The 13414-nt window shown below is 50.7% G+C and overlaps 1 long non-coding RNA gene across 1 annotated transcript; it reads left to right on the top strand.

The window, feature by feature from the left end:
- Positions 1-6: 6 nt before the first annotated feature.
- On the top strand, positions 7-11281 carry LOC308627183. The gene is made up of 4 exons (XR_014017367.1): positions 7-110; positions 1416-1593; positions 2062-2301; positions 10158-11281. It is a non-coding gene; the product is annotated as an uncharacterized lncRNA (long non-coding RNA).
- The last annotated feature ends 2133 nt before the right edge of the window (positions 11282-13414 follow it).

The following is a 13414-nucleotide window of genomic DNA, read 5'->3' as shown; positions in this document are numbered from 1 at the left end:
AGGGGTTTGCAGTCTTGGGGCCACTGTTCAAGTGGCCTTCGCTGGTCGGGTGGGCGTCACCAGGAGGATGCAGCTTTGCGCCAAAGTCAGGGAGGGCGCCCAAAGCCGCGGTAAGTGGTCCGGGATCGTACTATTCGCGGAGCCTTCAGGACTGTCCCTCTCCGCCCTCCTCTTTGTTCGTGAGACCCTTTCCCCTCACTCGACTCCGCCCCCTCCTCGCTTCAGTGCCCTGGCTTGGCCGCTGCCCCCAGGCTGCTTTCGGCACACCTGGGCCGGGTCACCTCAGAGCAGGGACTAAGTGGCTGGCAGCACCTTAACCCTACGTTGAAGTACCTCAGGGATCACCTCAGATGGAGCAGGGTCAATCACACAACTCCCCTTCCCCAGCCGACACACCTTTGCACAGATATTGACTTTATCTGTCATGCTTCTCGCTTCCAAGCCCCTCAGCGTCGGCCTCTTGCAGCGCTGTGGAGTTAAATAGGGAACACGAAGTCCAGAATTCAACAAATGGAGGAAACTGAGACCCAGAGAGAGCCAACATGCCCAAGACAACATAAGGAATCAGCCAGGGGACCCAAGAGCTCAGACCCACTGGAGAAAACCACTCTGTCCCCTGTGATAGAGGTCAGGGTGCCTCCCACAGGTCTCCATGGACATCAAAGGGAGTTGGAGCCTGGGAGGTGGGGTCTGGAATCCTGTCTGTCAAATAATAACAATAATAATATAGACTCATTTTTTTGTACTTGCCATGTACCAGGCATATAGTCCCTATAACGACCATTTGAGCCCAGGATTACTGTCCCATTTTACAGTTGAGGACAACAGCTGATAGGTAGTGGAACTGTGGTTCCTACCAGCACCTTCTGAGTATAGAATCTGTGCTTTTAACCACTGTGATACGGGGTTGTGTGGAAGTGATTTCAGCCTGTTGCTCCAGCAGAGCCCCTCAGGCCCACTGTCCAGGTCCTCTGTGACCACCCACTACCACACCTTGCCCCCTTCTAGAGTGAGAGCCAGTATCCACTCTGAGACTCTTTTAAAGGTGTCGTCTTACTGCATTCCCACATCCCTGAGAGGTGGTCCCGTTTTACACATGGGAAAACCACGGCTCTGAGAGGGAAGAGGCTTGTTAAGGTCACATGGGAGGAGGAGCAAACAGAGCCCAATTTGGGGCTTTAGTTCGAGGTCCCCTTCTCCTGAGCAGGCCCCATGTAGGCCCTCTCTGGTTAACCTAGATGTCATTTTCTTTTTAATAAACTTTATTTTTTTATTTTTTATTTTTGGCCACGTGGCTTGTGGGATCTTAGTTCCCCGACCAGGGATTAAACCTGGGCACTTGGCAGTGAGAGCTCAGAGTCCTAACCACTGGACCGCCAGGGAATTCCCAACTTAGATGTCATCTTATTCTCCAGAACAAGGTTCAGCGCCCTCCAAAGCCAACTCGGTCCTATTCAAACCTCGCGAGCCCATTGGAACAGCCCCCTGGGGCGGCACATACGTAAGCCGCCTGAGTGGCGTCTCTTGGCTCCAGTGAATGGCCTGCTTCATGCTAGCTCTGCCCCCACCCCCCAGGAGGGAGGAATGGCCCAGGTGAGTTTCTGAGAGAGGACTTTGTGTCACACACGTGCTCACTAGTTCCTGGTAGTACTGAAGATAAGCATGGGTCCTGCCCCTCCATCAAGCCCTCAGGGCTGGGGTCCTCCTCCACACCTACTTGCTTTCCCTTCCTATCTGAAAGGGGTGGGATGAGATAGTGGTGAAACAAATATCAAAGGGCAGTTCGGGTGCGGTTCTGGAGAAGTTTGCACCCACAGCACAGGAAGGAGTAAACGTCCCATGAGGAGGGTCCTGGTGTTTACTGAGCACCAACTGCATGTCTGACACGGGGTTTGCCCCGTTGCAAATTGAGCACTGTGCAAGGTAAGTATTACCCGGATTCTACAGAGGTGGAAGCTGAAGCTCAGGGAAGTGAAGGCACCTTGGCTGGTAATGGCATTCAAACTTGAGTGGAATTCTGCCCCATACTAAAGCCCCTTTCTTCCACCTTGCTGCCTCTAGGATGGAGGAAATCCTGGAAGACTTCTTAGAGGAGGAGCAAACTGATCCTTGAGGAAGGGTGCAAAGAAATCCATCCCACAGAGAAGAGGGAGAAAGACATGAAAGAGTATTAGTGGCAGGGGGACAGTGTGAATAAAGGCCAGGAGGTTTGTAAGTGAGAAAAGGAGGAGAGATGGACTGTGGATGGAGCAGGAAATGGGGATGGAAGACCTTTCATCTGTGAAAGGCCCTGAGTGACAGGTGAGTAGGGTGAACATGTCTTATGGGCACTGGGGTGGCCTGGGCCTCAGTCTATCCATTTATAAAATGAGGAGCTTGGACTGGCTCACTTCAGGCCCTCCCAGAAAGGGTCCAGATTTCTCCAGGTCCAACCCTGGACTGGCAGAGTGGGGAGTGGCTGGAGCAGCTCAGGGGCCAAGGGTATTATTTTGGTCCAGTCTCTCAGTCTGAGAATAAATATTTTTACCAAGCTGACAGTGCCAGATCCCTGAATCTCCCTGGCTTCCCCTCCCCCTCCCTGGGGTCCTGCAGAGAAAGTCCAGTCCTGGGGTCAGGAGGCAAGAGGAGTGATGGGTCTTAGGCCCGGCTTCAGCCCAGGCAAAGTTTTGTTCCACTTGGAGCCTCAGTTTCCTCATCTGCAAGATGGGGGAGTTGTGGCCTGAGCTTTCTAAGCCCTTTCCCCACCAGACTAGACAACATAAAATTCCAAGACTTTCAGGGAGACCCCACCTTGGGATGTGCTCACAAGTGGCTGTGAGGCCACTCAAGGCCAAGACCTTGGGCCTGTGAGGGGTCCAGAGCCTGCTGGGCAGTGGAAGGTGTGGAGGGGTTAGAGCTAGATTGGAGTTGGGCCTGCTGTTGGGGTCTCACAGCCTGGTGAGGGTAGGGGGAGAGATGGTATCTGGACTCTAAAAGTTGTGAAGAAAAAGCCCTCACTTGCTGTTTGGCATGTGAAAGGGGTGGGAAAAGGCAACCTGGAGAGGGCACAGCATGAGAGCAAAGGAAGTCAGGTAGGACTCTGAGGACTTTGCTGGGGAAAAGTCAAGTAGGCGAGGCTGGAGCATGGGGACCCTGGAGGAGAAGAACTGGTTCTTGCTGGGGTTGGCTGGATCCAAGGGCTGTGACCCTCTCCCTTGTGGGCAGAACTGGAGGCCCCCAAGGTCAGCAGCCACAGGAGTGGGGCTGGGGATCTGTTTGGCAAACCAGTTTGGCAAGGCTGTCTCCTCCATGATGTCATCCAGCTGCTGTGTTCTCTGAGCGACACTGTCAGATAAACTTCCGGCCTTGGAGGAGAAGTGGGCCTGGCCCCAGGTGCTGAAGGATGGGAAAGGAGTGACTCTTCAATGTAGGAAACTTGGAGGCAAGTGAGCCCTGGGAAGGAGAAGGGGATCTGAGATGCCCAATGGGGTGTGATGAACCACAGGAGACCAGCCTCATGGAAAAAGGAGAGGGTTCTGGATGGGCCGGCCTGGACTTCTTATCACTTCTGGGAGTTCCCTGATGCCTGGCGTAATCTAGGCTTATGGTAGCGGCCCTGTATAATTGCTGCCAGTGGTTTGGAACCATAAAAACACATGAGTGGCAGTTTTGTTATTATCATGAACCTCACAGCTTGAACGCTGTGAGGTAGAACCATCATTATACAGAAGAGGAGACAGGCTCAGCAAGGCCAAGCCACACCAGCACCTCACACAGGATTAGAACCCAGAACCCTTGATTTTTTTTTTTTTTTTTTTTGGCTGCATGGCGTGGCTTGCGGGATCTTAGTTCCCCTACCAGGGCTTGAACCTGGGCTCCAGCAGTGAAAGCGTGGAGTCCTAACCACTGGACTGCCCGGGAATTCCCCAGAACCCTTGCTCCTAACCATGGTACCCTGCCATTTGGGATCTCTGCCCACATGGGGCCTTGTCATATTTCTTAACTACTTGTGAGCACAGCAGCTGAATTGTGGCATCATAGAGTCCTAGATGCCCACCTCGTGGTAATCTGAGTTCCAGAGAGGGCAAGGAACAGGCTTCAGGTCACACAGCAATTGGAGGTAGAGCCACTTGGTACCCCAAATCCCCAGCCTCCCCAAATCCTTGTTTCCCTCTCAGGGCCTGGCACACTCAAGCATGAAATAACAATAACTAGCACATACTGAGTCCCTACTATGTGCCATTCGTTCATTTATACATCACCATAGCCATGTGAGGTAGGTGCTAAGATTATACCCATTTTATGGATTAAAAAAACTGAGGCTCGGGGAAGTCACTTGTCCACATTGACACTGCATATTGGTGGTAGGGCTGGGATTTGAACCCAGCTGTGTGGACCCTTTCCCCTTGGTGGACCCAGTAGGCCTCACTGTAGGTATGAAGACCTTTAGACAGGAGGGTGGTTGACCCCTTTGCAGGCTCCAGAGGCATGCAGTGTCCAATTCGTAGTTTCTACGCAGGCCTGGCCTCCCTGGGGCGGGCAGAAAAGTGCTGAGGCCACGAAATGCTCTGAACCTTCCCAGAGGAGGCGGCCACGGTGGGAGGGAGTGTTTGGTGCAGACCTCAGAGCCAAGTGTAGACGTGGCGGCTGGACCCACTGCAGGCGAGGGAGGGCAGGCAGGGTGGGGCCCAAACCCAAACCGGCCTCCCAGCAGTGTTCCCAGCCATCCGCCAGCCAGGCCCAGCCCTGCCCGCCCTTCTAGCTCCCCATCTGGATTTGAGATGAGGACGCTGGGCCTAATAATAGCTGAATGGTAGCAAAGGCAGTGCCTGGAGCTTCAGCCAGTGGGGGGCTGGGATCCCCATCATCTCATGCTAGCTTGGAACAGGTTTCTGAACTTTTAAAATAATAGCAAGTGCTTATGAAGTGCATCCATGTGCCAGGCATTGTGCTGAGGTTAGCCCACAGTAACTCATTTATTCCTCACAACAACCCAATGAGATAAGTCTGTCATTAGCTCTATCTGACAGATAGAGAAACCGAGGCACAGAGAGTTAAGCAACTTGCCCCTGACTGTTACAGCAGCCTCTCATTGCTGAGCACACAAGTCTGTCCCAGGCACTGTGCTAAGCACTTTCCATGTATTTTCCCATTTGAGGAAAATGCACAAGGCATCATAGGCAGATCATCATTTATTTAGATGATGAGAAAAATGAGACCGAGAGAGAAAAGGGACTTGCCCAAGGTCACATGGCTGCAAGAGGCAACTCAAACCTAGGACTCTAGAGAGGGTAAGACCTTGGCTTCTGGAATCAGATAGACCTGAGTACATCACTGGTGACATCACTGCTCCTTAGCTGTGTGGCCTTGGCAAGTCACATCACCTGCCTGAGCTTCTGTTTTCTCCTCTGTAAAATGGGGGTTTGGTTGACATGATGCTAACACCACCTGCCAGCTATTAAGTCCACCTTGGGGGTAGTAGGTCATTTACATCATGCATTTATGTTGTGCATTCTCTCATTCAGTTCTCACAACAGCCCCCAAGATGGGGACTCCTCTTCTCTCACACCTGTTTTATAGAAGAGAATGTGAGGCTCAGAGAGTGAAAGGGCCTTGCCCAGGACCGACAACAAGTGAGTCAGGATTTGAGCCCAGTGCTGTGATTCCAGAGGCTGAGCACTTTTCTCTTTATACTTTGCATCCTTATACTGAGGCACAGAGAGGGTGTGGGCTCTGCCTGGGTCACAGAGTGAAGTAGGACTCTAGGGCCATCCGATGTGTAAAGGCCAGGAGGGGAAGGCCTTCCTGCCAGCCCCAGGTCACTGCAGTCACAGCTTCTCAAGGCTTGAAGCTCAAGGTGTTTCCTAGACTCAAATATCTGAAAAGACGCCCTGTTCTTCCAAAGGCCAGAGTGAGATCCAGATTTGGGGGCCCCTTCCCTGGGAGGCCAGGGTGCTGGATTCCTGGTTCAGCTAGCAGAGGTGGGGAGGTTCCTTCTGGCCAAAGAGGACCGGTCTTCGGAGTCATACGGGAAGCTTGGGGCATGAAGAGAGCTTCGGGTTTTGCTTAAATCCTGATTCTTCCATTCACTAGCCACTTCATCTTCCTGAAGCTGGGAAGGAAGTTTCAAATGGGGGCACTAATACCTCCTGTAGTAGTTTGGTTGCAAAATAACTTCAGTGCTTTGCTTCCCTGTATGCAAGCCCCTTTGCAGTGTGACTTTGGAACTCCTCCCATCAGGAGATACAGCCTATTTCCTCATTCCTTGAACCTGGGCTCAGCCATATGACCTATTTTGGCCAATAGAATACAGCAGAGGTGACATTGCCTGTTCCGAGTCTGGACTGTAAGAAGTCTTGTAGCCTCTGCCCATTCTCTTGGAATCCTCCCAGCTGTCATGTGAACAGGCCTGAGCTATCCTGCTCCGGGATGAGAGACCACTGGAACAGTAATGAGCTGCCCTGGCTGAGGCTGTGCTAATCAGCTAATTAAGACTAAAAGAACCTTTAGCTGAGCCCAGACCAAATTGCCAATCCATGAAATCATGAGCTAACTAAATGGTTGCTGGTTTTTGTGAGGTTTTTTGTTTTGTTTTTCTTGGCCGCGCTGCGCAGCATGCGAGATCTTAGTTCCCCGACCAGGGATCGAACCTGTGCCCCCTGCAGTGGAAGCATGGAGTCCTAACCACTGGACCACTACAGAAGTCCCTGGTTGCTGTTTTAAGGCACTAAGTTTTGGGGTGATTTGTTATGCAGCATTATTATGGAAATTAATAACTGATACATTTTCATTCAGTGCAATTAATGGTAACTGCTGTAACAAAACAAAAATCTCAGTGGCTTAACCCAATGATACTTTATTCCTCACTCATGCAAAGTCTGATATAGGTCAGGGGTCTCCTAACCCATATTCCTTGGAAGGCAGCTCTCTTCCAGGCAGTGACTCCCCGAGGCGCTCCCTGGAATCCATTCCTGAATCCTCTGCATGTGGAAAGGGAGACTAAAAATCAAAAGAGACTCACCCATTCTTAATTGCCTTGGCCCAGGGATGACATGTAATTTTCACTGGCCAGAATGTAGTCACATGACTCTGCTAACTGTAGGGCCCAGGAAGAGGAAACAGGTTGAAGAACACAAATCATTAGCTCTGCCACATTCCCTCCCTCACCAGGCACCGTGAGGAGTCAGGCAGTACCTAGCACAGAGTGGCTTAAATAAGGGGCAATTTATAGGTGAAGAATCTGAGGCTTGGGACTTCCCTGGCGGTCCAGGGGTTAAGACTCCGTGCTTCGGGCTTCTTAACCACTGGTGGCACAGTGGTTAAGAATCCGCCTGCCAATGCAGGGGACACGGGTTCGAGCCCTGGTCCCGGAAGATCCCACATGCCGCGGAGCAACTAAGCTCATATGCCACAACTACTGAGCCTGCGCTCTAGAGTCTGCAAGCCACAACTACTGAGCCTGTGTGCTGCAACTACTGAAGCCCGAGCGCCCTAGAGCCTGTGCTCTGCAACAAGAGAAGCCACAGCAATGAGAAGGCCACGCACCGCAAAGAAGAGTAGCCCCCGCTCGCCACAACTAGAGAAAGCCTGTGCGCAGCAACGAAGACCCAACGCAGCCAAAAATAAGTAAATATAATAAATAAATTTATTTTAAAAAAGACTCTGTGCTTCTACTGCAGGGGGCATGGGTTCAAGAAAAAGAAAAAAAGATTATGGGGCTCAGAGAGGTTGACAAATTTGCCCAAAACCACACAGCAAGCCAAATGAGTAGCTGTTTTGTGGTAGTGAAGGGCTCAGAACAGATCTGGAGTTGGACAGATCTTGGTGCAAATCCCAACTCTGTTGTTTCCTTGCTGTGTGACATTAGGCTAGTTACCCAGTTTCTCTGCGTTTCAGTTTCCTCATCCACAAAGTGGGGAGGGGAATAGTTCCAACTTCACAGGGTTAGGGTGAGCATTCAGGAGCTTACGTGTGCCAAGAGCTTAGCTCAGATCCTGGTACATGGCACTTACTTAATAAATGTGAGCCACCTGGGCAGGCATGATGCTCTTTCTCATCTTGCCAGGGTCAACAAATTTTTATGTTTTGTGCAAATTCTGTCCCTTCCTCCTACCTCTTGTGGTATGAATGGTTTTATTTACTTGGTTAAGAGAAGGAAAATTTCCCCCAATTGGATATTAGTTACTCAAGCCTTTACAAGCACAAAGCCCCCAAACACCCATGGCTGTTCTGCTGTCAGAGGTCTGAAATTATTTCATTATTGCTTCCTTTAGACTAAAGCTTGGCTCTGTAAAATGCATCCCCTTCCCAACCCACCCCTAGGATTGTCCCATCACTGGGAACGGGGCAAGAGGGTCTGAAGCTAATGGGCTCCAGCTGGGGAAAGGCCAGGGCCCGGACCAGAGCACACCCTGCTGGGTGTGTGGGCTGGGTGTGTGTGGGCATTATGAAAATTTCTGCGCAACCCGAAGGAAAGGTCCAAGATCGGTGAGATATGGCTTCCCCTCCTTTCACCCCGTTTAACCCATCTCTGAGCCTCCCTTTGAAGCCAGGCAGACAGGTTCGTGAGCATCGTGGCACTCACAGTCTGGAGGTGGAGACAGACTCAGCGAACAGAGCGCCATATAAAATTTTCATTACAGGGCTCCCCTGGTGGCGCAGTGGTTGAGAGTCCGCCTGCCGATGCAGGGGACACGGGTTCGTGCCCCGGTCCGGGAAGATCCCACATGCCGCGGAGCGGCTGGGCCCGTGAGCCATGGCCGCTGGGCCTGCGCGTCCAGAGCCTGTGCTCCGCAACGGGAGAGGCCACAACAGTGAAAGGCCCGTGTACTGCAAAAAAAAAAAAAAAAAAAAAAAAATTTTCATTACAGATTACGGTCATTTCTTTGAAGTGAGAACCACGTGGCACTATGGGAGCTTCTACTGGGGGCCTACTTTAAATTATTTTTAAACTTTTGTATTTGAAGAGATAATCCTGGGAGGTCAGAGAAGTTGTCTCTCAGGAGGTAATTATGCTCAGGTCTGGAGGATAAGAAGAAATTTGCTGAAGAAAGAGTTGGTCTTGGGATGAGGAGTGGTGTTCCAGGTAAGAAACAGGTTGTGCAAATGCCCTGAGGCAGGAAGGAACAACCTCCAGGAACTGATGGAAGACTAAAGCAACTGGAGTTTGAAGGATTAGGGAGAAGTGGGATGCAAATGAGAAGGGAGAGGGGAGCAGGGGCCAGTCCCTGTGGGCAGGACTGGCTACATAATTTGTGGGGCCTGACGCAAAGCAAAAACATGAGACCCCTTTAGGAATTTCAAGATGGTGACAGTAAATCATTAAACTAAGCGTGGGGCCCTGTGCAATTGCACAGGTCATACACCCAGGATGATGGTCCTGCACTTGGACCATTGTAAGAAGGGAGGAGTTTGCTGTGAGGGCTGCAGGGAGCCACTGAAAGCTTTTGAGCTCGGGGTGGTAAGATCTGATTTGCATAAACCCAGGTGCTGTCTCACTATACCACACCTGGATTGTATGTGACCCTCTCCTCTCTGCACAGGTGGCCTGATTTATTTTCCTAAAATATTTTACTTGGAATATCACTCTCCTGATCAAGAACCTGCAGTGGCTCCCACCCCCTTATGAGATCCGGCCCAAACTCCCTACCTAGACGTTCAAGGCCTTTCATAATCTGCCCACACCTGATTTAGTTAACCTGCTATCAACATAAGGCTATGTGCCAAATCCCAGAGCTGATGAACTAACCCAAGGACTCATGGTAATTACAGGACCGGAACCCAGGTCTTCTGTGCTAGGCAACCCCTGCCCTGGAGGAGGGTGCAGCTTCACAATGTGCTTTGTACCCCCCAACCTAGCACAGAGACTTGCACCAATAGGTGCTCAGTATGTGTCTGTGGCAGCGAGTTCCTCCTCCAGGGCAGGGTATTTCAGAATCCAGGATGTAGTTAGTGTCCTTCCTGACTCCTTCTCTCCATCACCTCTACCACGAGGCATTCGCCACGCCCCACAGCACCGCCCCGGGCAGCGGGGGGTGGGGGTGGGGGTGCGGGGGCCGGGTCCTGCCTATAGGCACGTGTTTGGCCTGCACAGCTTTTAAAAAGCTTTTCCAACTTATCATTAACGTTTAAAAATCAAGAAATTTCACATGGCAATCTGCATTGTTGTTTCTCTGTAGAGTCCTGGGCCTGGATTCCCCAGGGGAAGCCGCGTGCTCCCTAACTGGACCCTCCGAGGGGTTCCGCCCTAAGTCCGAAGTAAGACTGTGGAGTTTGGAACCTTGAAGAAAGAGCGCCCTAGTTACCACCAAAGGCCAATCAGGATCCTGAAATCTGACCAATCAGATGATTGGAGGTGGGGCCATGTAGAGTAAGCCTCACCCCCAGCCTCTGCAAAAGAGGAGAGGAAAGGTTTTGCTCCAATTCTTACAACCAGCTCCAACCTGCTGGTTGACTCCTGAATCCCTGGGGGCTGAAAGGATGCAGTGAGTGTTCCTCAGACAGGCCAAGCTGGTCCCTCCCACCCAGCCTTTGATCTTGCCCGTGCTTTCTGCTTGGACAGCTCTTTCTCCTCATCATCACTCTGGCTGGCTCCTGAGTACCATTCAGGTCTCAACTCAAATGTCACCTCCTTAGAAAGGCCTTCCCAGCGCACCTATCTGAAGCTTCAGGCATTACTCTGTATTGTATTATCCTTTTGTATTTTTATTATTTGTTAAATCATAGCAGTTATTATCTGAAATTTATGTGTTGCTGTTTGTTTTTCTTTATTTTTTTAAAATAAATTTATTTATTTATTTTTGGCTGCATCAGGCCTTCATTGTTGGGTCTTCGTTGCTGCGCTTGGGCTTTCTCTAGTTGCCATAAGTGGGGGCTACTCTTTTTTTTTTTAATTCTATTTATTTATTTTTGGCTGTGTTGGGTCTAAGTTGCGGTGCGCGGGCTTCTCATTGTGGTGGCTTCTCTTGTTGCAGAGCACGGCTCTAGGTGCCCAGGCTTCAGGAGTTGTGGCTCTCGGGCTCTGGAGCGCAGGCTCAGTAGTTGTGGCATGCGGGCTTAGTTGTTCCGCAGCATGTGGGATCTTCCTGGACCAGGGCTCGAACCCGTGTCCCCTGCATTGGCAGGAGGATTCTTAACCACTGTGCCACCAGGGAAGCCCGAGTGGGGGCTAATTTTCATTGCAGTGCACGGGCTTCTCATCGCAGTGGCTTCTCTTGTTTCGGAGCTCGGGCTCTAGGCACGTGGGCTTCAGTACTTGTGGCACATGGGCTCAGTAGTTGTGGCTCATGGGCTCTAGAACTCAGGCTCAATAGTTGTGGCACACGGGCTTAGTTGCTCCGCAGCATGTGGGATCTTCCTGGCCCGGGGCTCAAACCCGTGTCCCCTGCATTGGCAGGCGGATTCTTAACCACTGCGCCACCAAGGAAGTCCCTGTGTTGGTATTTGGCTCCCACTAGATGTGAGCTCTGAAGGCAAGGACCAAGTCTGTCTTGCTCACCACCAAGTCCCCAGGGCTGCGAATGTGACCTGGTACCACAGAAGAAGTTCAGCCCACATTTGTGGAAAAGTGAACCACTGGACTCACAAAAGACCTTTCCCTGGAGGATGCCCATGACTCCTTGATGCAAGTGTGGGTGGGAGCCAGTTGACAATTAGGAAGCATTTAGTCACCAGCTAATTAATGCACAAGACAGCTTAGGGGCTGGGAGGCAATCAAGGGACTGAAGCCCACAAAGGAACCTCAGGTCTCTGGGAAAATACTGAGAGAGGGCAATGAAGAATCCCCGGGGTAATGTTTGAAAACCTCTTCTGTGTTGTTGAAGGAGATTTAAATGATCAGAAGCCCCCCAAAAGGGGACTTGGTCCCTTTAAGAAGCAGGTGGGTCTAGCCAGTCTCTGGTGGTGGGTCTGGAAGAACTGGCCTGTAAAATAAACGATGGAATGAGGAAGAGTCACCCTTTCCTATTTGGAGGATTTACCTTTGGATATAGGAAAGGTTCTTTTGTTTGCAAATACCAGAAACCTCCTAGACTAACCTGAGTTAAATGGGGACTTTATTGGGAGGCCATCAGAAGGGGTATCAAGATTATAAAATTTCAAGGTAGAAAGAGGGGACCCAACAACTCATGTTGTTTCCATTTACTCAACATTGTTTTCTGGTTTCCAGACCCTTCTGATCAGCCTGTGGTCTGGAGCTTTGCATTCAAAGTGTGGTCTGCGGAGCAGCAGCTTTGGCATCTTCTAGGAGCTTGTTGGAAATGCAGAGTCTCAGGCCTTGCCGCAGACCTACTGCATCAGGATCTGTATTTTAACAAGATTCTCAGGGGATTCATGTGCACATTATCGTTTGGGTTCATGGCCACAGGAATCAACTGGGTAATGGTGGGGACAGTCTCTTAAACCTGAAGGTTCCTAGGAGAGCTGCTGCCTTGGTGGTCTCCAGGGTATGGTTGTTCCCCAGGGTCCACTGGGGAGAGGGCAGTAAAATCGGCAATCTTGAGCTGCTGTTACGATTCTTGCTCGGGTGCTAGCTGGTCAGGAGTCCAGCCCACAGCAGCCTGCTCCTCAGATAGGAGATGGTCCTGGGGAACCCAGGCCTGTGACTTGCCAAGGAGGAAACTACTCGGGACCCTGGAGGGAATGCCCTGTATGCTGCTGGATTCCTACTTAGGGGACTCTATTTTGAAGGGCTCATCTTCTTGGCTGAAGGAAGGCAGAGGATGGCTTGGGCTGATGCTGGAGCTGGGACTTCCAATCTGCCTGCTCTGATCCTGGCAAGCAGTTCCTAAAAAGCTGCCCTCAGGGCACAGAATGGGAACAGCCATATTGACTGCACAGTAGGAGTTCCAGAGCACCTTCACCTCTTACCATATTTGATCTTCCTAATGATCTTGTACAAAGGATGTAAACAAATAAAAAAGCAAAACCACCAGTCAAGCATAAAAGTTTCCTGCCTTTAAAAAGGGTTAAGTGCAACCCAAGGAGTGTTGCTACTTAACTTGTACCTCCCTCTTGGTTTGTTAAAATCCTGTTCTCAAATTAAGATGCTGTTGGGATAGGAGGTTGGATCGTGGGTGAGCTCATCCTCTCACATTATGAAGTTTTTCATTTAAAGTGTGCCTATGATGGGATTCCCTGGTGGTCCAGTGGTTAAGACTCAGCGCTCCCAATGCAGGGGGCCTGCGTTTGATCCCTGGTCAGGGAATAAGATCCCGCATGTCGCAACTAAAGATCCAGTGTGCAGCAACTGAGACCCAGTGCAGCCAAATAAATAAATAATGATAAAAAATAAATAAAGTGTGCCTATGTAGATCTCTCAGCAAGACACAAGTATCCATGCAGGCTTATTCAGTACTCTCTGGAGCTCAAGAGTTTCCCTTTTAGGGCCAAAGCATTATTGGAAGAAGGCAATTCCTACTTCTCCCACTATTTCTCC

Source organism: Mesoplodon bidens (genome assembly GCF_964165515.1).
Source record: "Mesoplodon bidens genome assembly, chromosome: 13".
Lineage (NCBI taxonomy): Eukaryota > Metazoa > Chordata > Mammalia > Artiodactyla > Ziphiidae > Mesoplodon > Mesoplodon bidens.
This window is presented reverse-complemented; position numbering and strand designations above follow the sequence as displayed.